Below are 10,121 nucleotides of genomic sequence, written 5' to 3'. Positions count from 1 at the left end.
TCACTATTCTATTCGGAGGCACGTCACTGTGCAAGTTGACTTTTTTTATAGAGTTTTGTGTTTTTGTTGCTGTTTGCATTTTATTTTGCTTTGTACTATCTGCCTGATGATGATCCTAGCCATGTGTGTTGTCGAATTATTTGAATTAGAGACCAAAATCTCTCAGTTTGTAATTTTTATTGTAAATTTGCTATCACTCACCGTGGTTGTATCCAGAGGTTTTCAAATTTTCGCAGTTCAAATGGCTTATCACCACATTTCTACTGCCTTCCCACTGATTTGGAAGCTCTGTCCCGATGAGCTTCTTCCTGAAAGTGGGCATGATCTCTGGCCATAATGCCTGGGTGTTCAGAATCTGAAGAAAGCACTTACGGACCCATTGTAGCTTACTGCCTATGCGAAGAGGAAGTTGTGTTTGGCGGGACTGGACCACATTTGGCTGGGCACCAAAGTTGCTTGCTATTCTTCAGACATGTTGAAGATGAAACGTCTTGCAAAACTTCCAACCAGCAGACCCAGTTCCTACTGCTGCTGCGGCTTCCACTGAGGATGCTCACTCACATCCATCTATGTCTACATGTGCTTCTGACACACATTTCCAGGATCATCTTCCAACTTAAGTTTCTGAGCTGCAGGACAAGCCAGTGGGATCTACTGTGACTGGTGGTTCTGTTGAGGGATTACTGTATGTACACACCGCCTCCGACTTGAGCTCCAAAGAAGCACTGGCCGCCCTGTCAAGGACGCTTGTCAAAAAGTACGGGGAAGCTTGTTGACGCTTTGGCCGCTCTGACGTAGCAGCATTCTATGTTCGATCATGGGAGAAGAGAAGTGTCACACCATGAAATGTAAACAGAAAAAACAAGCAATACATTGATAAATAGAACATTATTGTAAAGTGCATTATAATTATTGTAAAACATTTCATCACTGGAGAGGTTTTTTTCGACACCATCGTGTCAATTGATCTTGATTAATATGCGTTTGGGAGAGAGAGCAAGACAGCGCTCGTGTTGTTTGAAGCATAGACAGTATAAGAAGTGGACAGAGCCATCTCATTGGAACTCAATTGAGACAAGTGAAGCCCATTTTTAGCGAAATTTTTTTTTTTCTCACTTCCGTTCCTGACGCGCAGACTCAAACCGACTCAAACTAAGCTTGATGACGTGAGCAACCTGTCTGACAGAGGTAAATCTTCTAGTAGCTGTGCGTGCAAACTGCCAACGTTATTTTTGCAGAGACGGTGAGCTTGAGCAAAGAGTTCTTTGGCGTGAGTAAGCAGGAGTAAGTATTCTGATTAATTATTTTGTATAGTATTTATTTTAAAATGTAACGCCAGGGCTTCTCCCTTGACGTCCCCCCCCGATTGCCTGCGAGCTTCTCCTCCTGTCTGTGCGGTAATTTCTCTACTGTGCGACAGAGAGTCGAGTGGTTATGACGCAATCGTTAGCCTATTTTTACAAAAACTGTTTCTATGGGGCCATAATGTAACATAGAAGGTAATGGAGCCCTTTATACATTGTCGTGTTTCTTTAGAAATAAATAATGGACAAATGGAGTCGTCTTTAAACGCCTCAGATGTAAAGTTATTCGCTGTCAAAGTGACGCCAAAATGAATGGGAGTCAATGGAATGCTAACGCAAGTGAAGTTCTGCTACAAGATGGCGGCACGCGGCCGGCTTCAACTTCCGGTCGATGGATTACCCGCCGGGTTTGAAGACGGTGAAGGGGAGTGTGTGCGCGCGGCCGGGGCTCTCTCTCTCTCTCTCTCTCTCTGCTCGTTCTACATGCCCTGTCAAGTGCGCCCTGTTAAACTGACAGGACTTAAAAACGCATGCAAATGATAAACTTTCACTCTATGATGTTTAAACTGTGATTTAATCCGCGAATCACATGCGTCAAGGGCCAAATGGGGGATATCTATAGGCCTATCTAGCATAAAAACAAAAAATTGTCAGAACTTCGTCTCTCAGTTGCTGAATGTCGCGCAACAACGTTGCTACAGCCCTGTGTGTCTTACAATTCTACGCTGTTACAATGTTGCGAGCACATAGACAGCGACGTTGCCATAGCAGAAATGCAACGTGCCACAGACGTTGCCACAACGTAAATGTGTTTGCTGGGTACGGATAATGAATCACGGATCAATAGCCTACCTATTCTTGACATCGAACATCCTGCGATGTGACTATCATGGATTCGTACATTGCGATATCGATGCTTACACGATACATCGTGCAGCCCTACAGGCAAATTTGAGTATCTATCAGTACTAGTTAAAAATATTATAAATCATCAGCACGCACTTCACCAACTCACCGGAGACACCAACTATCCCAGCTATTTTATCCCATGCCTTGTTCTTTTGTAACTGGTCCCTATATGCAAACAACGTCATATCATATCATATCAACGTCATATCATATCATTCACACGGCGCTGCACAGACCGATCGGTTTATGACATCAAAGTACCGCGAGAGCAATTTAAAAGCATAAGGAGCCGTCTACTTTCTATTCGCTCTCGCGGTACTTTGATGTCATTCACCGATCGGTCTGTGCAGCGCCGGTTCAAGTCGAAAAAGCCTATCGTGTTCGTATGTTCAGCCAGCGCGAAGGACGTCTATATTCCGATTGGTTGCTGGCGTTTTGCCGCTGCTTGCCGCTGAACCATAGCTCATTACCATAAAAGTCGGTACTACTTTCAACTTTCTGATTGACGCTCTGGTCGCTCAAAACGCCGATGGATTTGACGCTCCTTGCAGCTGAGAGAAGCCAGCTTCCATTAAAAAAGAATGACTTCCAGTAACTTTGGAAGCTCAAGTCGGCAGCGGTGTGTACGTACATTTACTTCATTCTTCAGGGACTGCTCCACCCCTGGTGGATGACACATTGGAAGTGCTTTAGATGAAAGTGGCCGCACAGATTCCTTTCTGAAGAAAGCGTATGAGTCAGTTGCTTACATCACTCACTCAGGCTGAGAACACTGTCTGCCAAATAATTTTGGCTGCTTCTAACTCTTTGATATCTGTAGCGGTAGAACCCTCTGTCCCAATGTTTTTGCAGACAGCCTTACTGGCTATGGGGCACGTGACACGAGAAATGGGCCCTCTCACTGCAATGCTCTTGACTCCTCACTGACAGGTATCGTTTGCTCAGGTCAGATTGCCAGAGGATTGTAAAAAGACCTTGAGGGATCTACCTATCATTCCTGAACATCTTTTTGGTCTCAACGTATTTAAGGAGTTGGAAAGACGCATTAAGTTATCTGCGACCACTCAGCAGCTAAAACTGGTTCAGCGTACCCCAAATTTTAGAATGCCTACAGCATCTGCTTATCACTTTTACACGCCTGTACAACCACCGACCTTAGGGCCTGTAGAGATTTCTGGGTTCTGACGATGCTCAGATATCACCCCCATGATAGTCCAGCCCGTATCAGGATTACTTCACCTGCAGCCCCTGCAGGTATGGAACAACCTCCTCCTGTTGGATTCATTCCAACATCGGCATCGACAGATTGACTCACAGTGAATGCCCCTCAGAAGTGGACATCACTGGCCTTTTTGACAGCATGCGTTCTGTTAGGAATTGCCCCCTCTCTTCACGACGTTATAACAACCGACACATTCCTCATGGGTTGGAGGGCAGTTTGGAACCACAGAGGAATCAATGGTAAATGGTCAAGGGACTGGTCAATGGATCACATCAACCTATTGAAGATGCGTGCAGTGATTTATTTACGGTTCTGGGGGGCCACCACGTGCTTGTACATGTGGACAACACGTCAACTGTTTTCAGTCTGAACCACCAGGGGGGCACATGGTTCGGAGAGCTTGTTGCGGCTCAGAATATCCTCAGCTGGTCACTTCCACAGTTTGCGTCACAGAGAGCAGTTTATCTGCCAAGGGTAGTTAATCAGGCTGCAGATGCTCCGTCCAGGAATTGGAGCCTCCACTCGCCCGGATGTAGTTCAGGACATTTGGCAGGAGTTAGGTATGGCTGCGGGAGTATATCTATTTGATTCGGAAAAACAAAACTCACTGCCCATTGTGGTTTGCCCAGATGGAAGCGTCCAGTCCATTCCTCCGATTCCTCTGTTGTGGAAGTCACTTCTTCAGAATTGCTCAGGACAGACGCAGGGTACTTCAGATAGCACCACGGCGACTGTCTAAACCGTATTTTCCTTGGCTCCTAACTTTGTTGGTGGGCAAACTGAAGCAGCTTCCTTTTGGTATATGTTTTTCGACCTATCTGGCTGGCGCTGCAACTATCCACATAAGTTTAAAATATTCCCCCCAGCGTGAGTTTTTCAAGGCGACCGTTATTTAGAATGTGTCACTTTATGGTTTCCATGGTGACGCGTCATTGCTTGTCATGTGACACACTGCAGCAGCAGCAGCGCTGAATGAATGATGATCTGCTTTTATGTAGTGATATTGATAGTGATATTAAGTAGTGATATATGACAGCTCTGAGCGCACCTGTCTCTGGCTCAGCGCCAGCCAACACCCGAAAGCACATTTGAATTTAGCAGTTGATCACCTGATGCTCTGACCGTTCTAATCACACTGGTGTGATCGTATGTGCAAAAGGATACATTTAACACAGTCTCTGGTGGTAATCCGGAATTCATAGAACCACAGTTACTTACGTAACCAGCGTTTTTCTCCTCATGTAAATTAAATTTCATGACGAACAAGTTACATTTTTTACAAGTTACAACTCTCAGTAATCACTTTACGGATGTTTGTTGTAACGGTTTTAAAAAGTCTTCTGAGAAAAGAAATGTAGGCTAGGCCAGCCTTTCTCAAAGTGGGTGCTGCGGCACACTGGGGTGCCCCTGACAGTGTCAGGGGTGCCGCCAAAAAATTACATAGGCTAAAAAATCAATAAATAAAAATCGGACATTTCATATATTTGAATTTACATAAATACATTCTTCTTCTTTTTAACCCTTTCGCACGTACGCTCACACCGGTGTGATCAGTCTAGGCTGGTCCCTGGAGCACCGGTGTGATTAGAACGGTCAGTGCATGACGTGATCAACTGCTAAATTCAAATGTGCTTTCGCGCGTTGGCTGGAGCTGAGCCAGAGACAGGCGCGCTCAGCTGTCATATATCACAACTTTTCAGTGTTTTCATCCACATAATGTTTGTTTTAGGTTTCAGACATAAGTACTAAAAAAAAACAATACATTTAGAGTTTGTAAAATACACACTGATGTCAAAGGAAGAGGCAATAATAATCCTTTCCATTATAATTCGTTTTATTCATATCAGATACACATTGTGTAAGTAACTTTAAAGTTTACTCTATTCTTCTCCCAGTTCACCTGCCACTTACTTTTATGTATTTCGGGAGAAGTGGATGAATTCACTTGTTGTAAATCCAACAGATCCGATTCTCTGAACTGCGTCTGTGGCACAAACTAACATGGCGGCGCCCATCGCGCATACAGCTGAACTAACGCGATCGTTATAATTGTGTTCAAAAAACAAAACACTTCCACTTGCATATATTTGACAATCGTAATATCAGATATTTCATGCCATATCTAACAAATTTGTGAATATTTTGAATAAAAAAGGAAAAATGACATAAAAGCAGATCATCATTCATTCAGCTCTGTTGTTGCTGCGGTGTGTCACGTGACAAGCAATGACACGTCACCATGGAAACCATAAAGTGACACATTCTAAATAACGGTCACCTTGAAAAACTCACGCTGGCGGGTCAGCCAGAATATTTTAAATTTACGTGTGAAAGGGTTAAACATATGATCGGATTAATACAATTGTAAATTCATTTTAGATAAATATATATATATAATTTGCATTTACATTTGGGTTATGCAGTGTTTTTAAATTATATTTTACACTGGGGTGCCTTGAGATTTTATGCACTTTTGAAAGGTGCCCTGACTGAAAAAAGTTTGAGAAAGGCTGGGCTAGGCTACGTAAAAAAAAAGAAGCATTTTTTAACCCTTTCGCACGTACGTTCTAAATATTCAGACTGGCAGCCTGGCGGTCGTTTTTTTCTGCGACCGTTATTTTGCAAAGAATCGCTTTCTAATTTCAGTGGAGACGTATCAAACTTGTCACGTGACATTTCGCAGTCACAATGGCGCAAACGATGGATAACCGTCTGTAGGTGAGTAGTTTGAATGTTTTGCTTTATTTTTTATTCAAAACCTCTCAAATAATTTGTTAGCGTGTACAGACTATGGTTGATATGGTTATTTTTTCCCCCACTGCTTTGTATTTCGCTTGCATACGGCATGCACTTTGCATCTCCCCCACAACATCTGTGTGACAATCGGTGAGTATATTTTAGTTTTTTAATTTTATTCTGAAGCATTTAGAATTAGTTACAAGCATGCAATAAATATGAATAAAGATTTTAAACGGAAAATGGACAGTGCTCAACAATGTGGACGTTCAGATGTCTGTTTGTTTGTCTGTCAACTATGGGGTAAGATTTCGGTCACAATTCTGCGCGCGCAAGATCACATTTTGAGCGTGGAAAAGGGCATTTCGCACGCGCGTGAACTGAGTTTTGCGGAGAAATGTTCGTCTCGCAGATAAGAAAATATTGCGAGCGAACGAAAATCAATTTTGCATTTAAAATAAGTATTTGGATGTGCGCGGACGTTCTCTTTCGCGTGTGCAAAGTTTCACTTTCTTGCTCCTTTCATACCAGCCGTGAGCGCTCTCTAAGCGCAGACGGTTCGCTTGCTCAACACAACAGCGTTACAATATGCCATAATTCCAGCCAATCAGAGATGAGACTGCTAAATTCTGATTGGCTGGCTTGAAAACCAATCACAAGACTCCCTGCATCACCTACTGCGGAAGAGAACTAGTTTTTTTATTTTTTATTTTATTTTTATTTAGTCAGTTCAAATACAAAAACATTTCAGTACAATGCAAAAAAAGCCCCAAAATGGTTACAAAGTATTGACAATACAGCTTAAAATATTTTACCAAAATAATAATAATAATAATAATTATTATTATTATTATAAAATAAACATAAGAACAAATACAAAAATATAAGTATAAAATATCAGGGCATTTATATGTATTTGAAAAGCTTTAATATTTGTATTGTTTTTATAAGCTTTTTATTTTGTGATCTCATGTTTGAAAGAGTTTCAAAATATATTGTTAGATCAGTGTTATAGAAGGCAATATACCGTAGGAGGTTTTCTTTTGAGTTATTCTTGTCTTATGAATATAAAATTTCGCCAAAATGATAAAAAGATTAATTATATAATTTTGTTTTTCAGAAAAAAAAAGGGTTTTTGAAACAAAGTAAAATGTCATGAGGGTCTAAATCAAGACATCTGTTCAATTTTTTTGTCATATCTATTTTAAAGTCAGTCCAAAAAGAAATTGAACATTTATTTTTATATTGCCCTTTTTCTGTCTTCAAGTGATGTGTTACAAAAAGTGCACTTATCACAAACAGCGTGAATATATCTACTAATGGTTGCATTTACAGGATAGCATCTATTAATCATTTTGTACATTACTTCTTTGACTTTATTAGAAATAATAAACTTATAGGGCATAGTCCAAATGTTGCGCCAAGATATACAATAAGGTTTAAGCCACTTTGATTTACATGGAGGACTGGATCCAACATTAAAGGAGTTTCTTATAAAGTTGTTATTAAAACCTTTATCAAATAAAGAGAGACCATTTACAAAGAGTTGAGGATTTTGTAAAGATGTATTATTGATATCTACATCTGAAAATTTGTTTAATATTAGTATGCCATTGGGAATAGCCTTAATTACTTTGTTAAATTCTTTTTCATTTACAAATAAACCATATTTTGAAATAAAATTAGGGTAGGTGTAAAATTGCCCATTTTTGTCAGTTAGTTGGCTAACAATTAAAATGTTGTGTTGGACCCAATTCTCCATGTACAAAGATTTTTTATTATGAATGATATTACTATTGTTCCATATAAAACACCTACTGGGAGAAAAATTGTGTTTGTACAAAAGGGACCAGAAAAGTAATGTTTGTCGGAAGAGAACTAGTGCAGTTGAGTAAAGTTGGCAGTAAATTCACAGATTCGATTGTTGTATAACCATCAGGACAGCAGTGATGTGTGAACTGAATTTAGCAACAATACAGTGAATTACAGTAAAGATATGTTTCATAAAAATCATAAAAATTATACATTTACAATTGTATAAAATTTAAAATATATATTTTCCCAAAATAAGTGTTGTAGTATAACCTTCAGGACAGCAGTGATGTGTGAACTAAATTAGGCAACAATACAGTGAATTACAGTGAAGTTATTGAATATTTTCATAAAAATTATACATTTACAGTACAATTGTATATACAATTTAAAATAGGCCTATATATTTTACCAAAATAAGTGTTGTTGTATAACCATCAGGACAGCAGTGATGTGAACTGAATTTGCCAACAATACAGAGAATTACAGTGAAATTATTGAATATTTTTCATAAATAATAATCATAAAGAATATATGCAAAACGATATTTATACAAAATAAGTGTTGTTATAAAAAGAGGTGTCATTTGTGCAGTAACAACGTTTAGCTCACGAGTTATTGACCCGGGAAGTTCGAATCTGTGAATTTACTGCCAACTTTACTCTCAACTGCACTAGTTCTCTGAATCCGCAGTAGGTGATGCAGGGAGTCTTGTGATTGGTTTTCAAGCCAGCCAATCAGAATTTAGCAGTCTCATCTCTGATTGGCTGGAATTATGGCATATTGTAACGCTGTTGTGTTGAGCAAGCGAACCGTCTGCGCTTAGAGAGCGCTCACGGCTGGTATGAAAGGAGCAAGAAAGTGAAACTTTGCACACGCGAAAGAGAACGTCCGCGCACATCCAAATACTTATTTTAAATGCAAAATTGATTTTCGTTCGCTCGCAATATTTTCTTATCTGCGAGACGAACATTTCTCCGCAAAACTCAGTTCACGCGCGTGCGAAATGCCCTTTTCCACGCTCAAAATGTGATCTTGCGCGCGCAGAATTGTGACCGAAATCTCACCCCATAGTCAACGCGCTGTTTTGCACGTTCCGTGCATTCAGCAGGTAAAGTCAGGGTTCAGTTGAATATGTTATATGTAACATGAATATAACAAAGCACACATTTGACATTAAATGCTTTACATAAATTTTCTTGTGTATGCCTGGAGTGATCCAGCTCTCAGATTTCATCAAAAATAAGTAAGTTGTGTTCCGAAGATGAACTAAAGTCTTACGGGGTTGGAACTAGGGTGGCCATTTCCATAACACCCAAAAGGAGGACACTTTGCGGCATTTAGTGAGGCAAGACTAATTGCATAGGACTGTGGTGTACTCGCAACTTCAATACAATTTTGTCCATCACATCGATGGTATCATGATACAGTGATTCTGAAATAGCCTACTCTATGCATTGCCAGACAATTTCATCTACGATATATCTTGATGTTGACCTATGTGTAACAGAAGAGGCAAAAAAAGTGTTTGTTCACAGTATTTGTATTTATTCAAGACATGATGTCTGTTTCAAAAACTGACCACTGAGATGAACTTGTTTTGAAATGTGCACAGTGCCAGAAAACATAACATTTCTGGACTTCTGGAAATTACAGTAATGCATAAATAAACAAATAATGAATTCATGTGAAAAATAAATAAATACACATTTAAGTTCTTAACAAAGAAGTTCACCCTTTGCAGCAGCTCAGGCGACAAACAGCACCTTTAGGGTCATCATGGCCAAATTCGTGCTCTTTTGTCCATTCCGGATTAAATGAGGTCTGACGTTTCGGCATGTTAACGTTATGATATGACGTAGCCAGCACATGGACTCCACGACTTGGAAGCTTGTTTACGTTTTTAACCAATGATATATCAGATATTTATTTGACACCGCTTTCAGCCAATCATTTGTTTGACCAGAGATCTTACGGCATTAGACGTTATTCTGCTGCTGCGTCCCAATAAAGATTCTAGAGTTTTTTTAGGCCGATTCAGCGCAACTCCAAAAAGGAGGACAAATGAGAGTCCGGCTTGAGGTTGCGCCGGACAGGGGGCTTAAAATACGGACTGTCCGGCCAAAATCTGGACGTAT

Source organism: Leuciscus leuciscus, assembly GCF_965113295.1.
Source record: "Leuciscus leuciscus genome assembly, chromosome: 3".
In the NCBI taxonomy this organism is placed as follows: domain Eukaryota; kingdom Metazoa; phylum Chordata; class Actinopteri; order Cypriniformes; family Leuciscidae; genus Leuciscus; species Leuciscus leuciscus.
The sequence above is the reverse complement of the archived record's forward strand: the minus strand, read 5'-3'. Positions refer to the sequence as shown.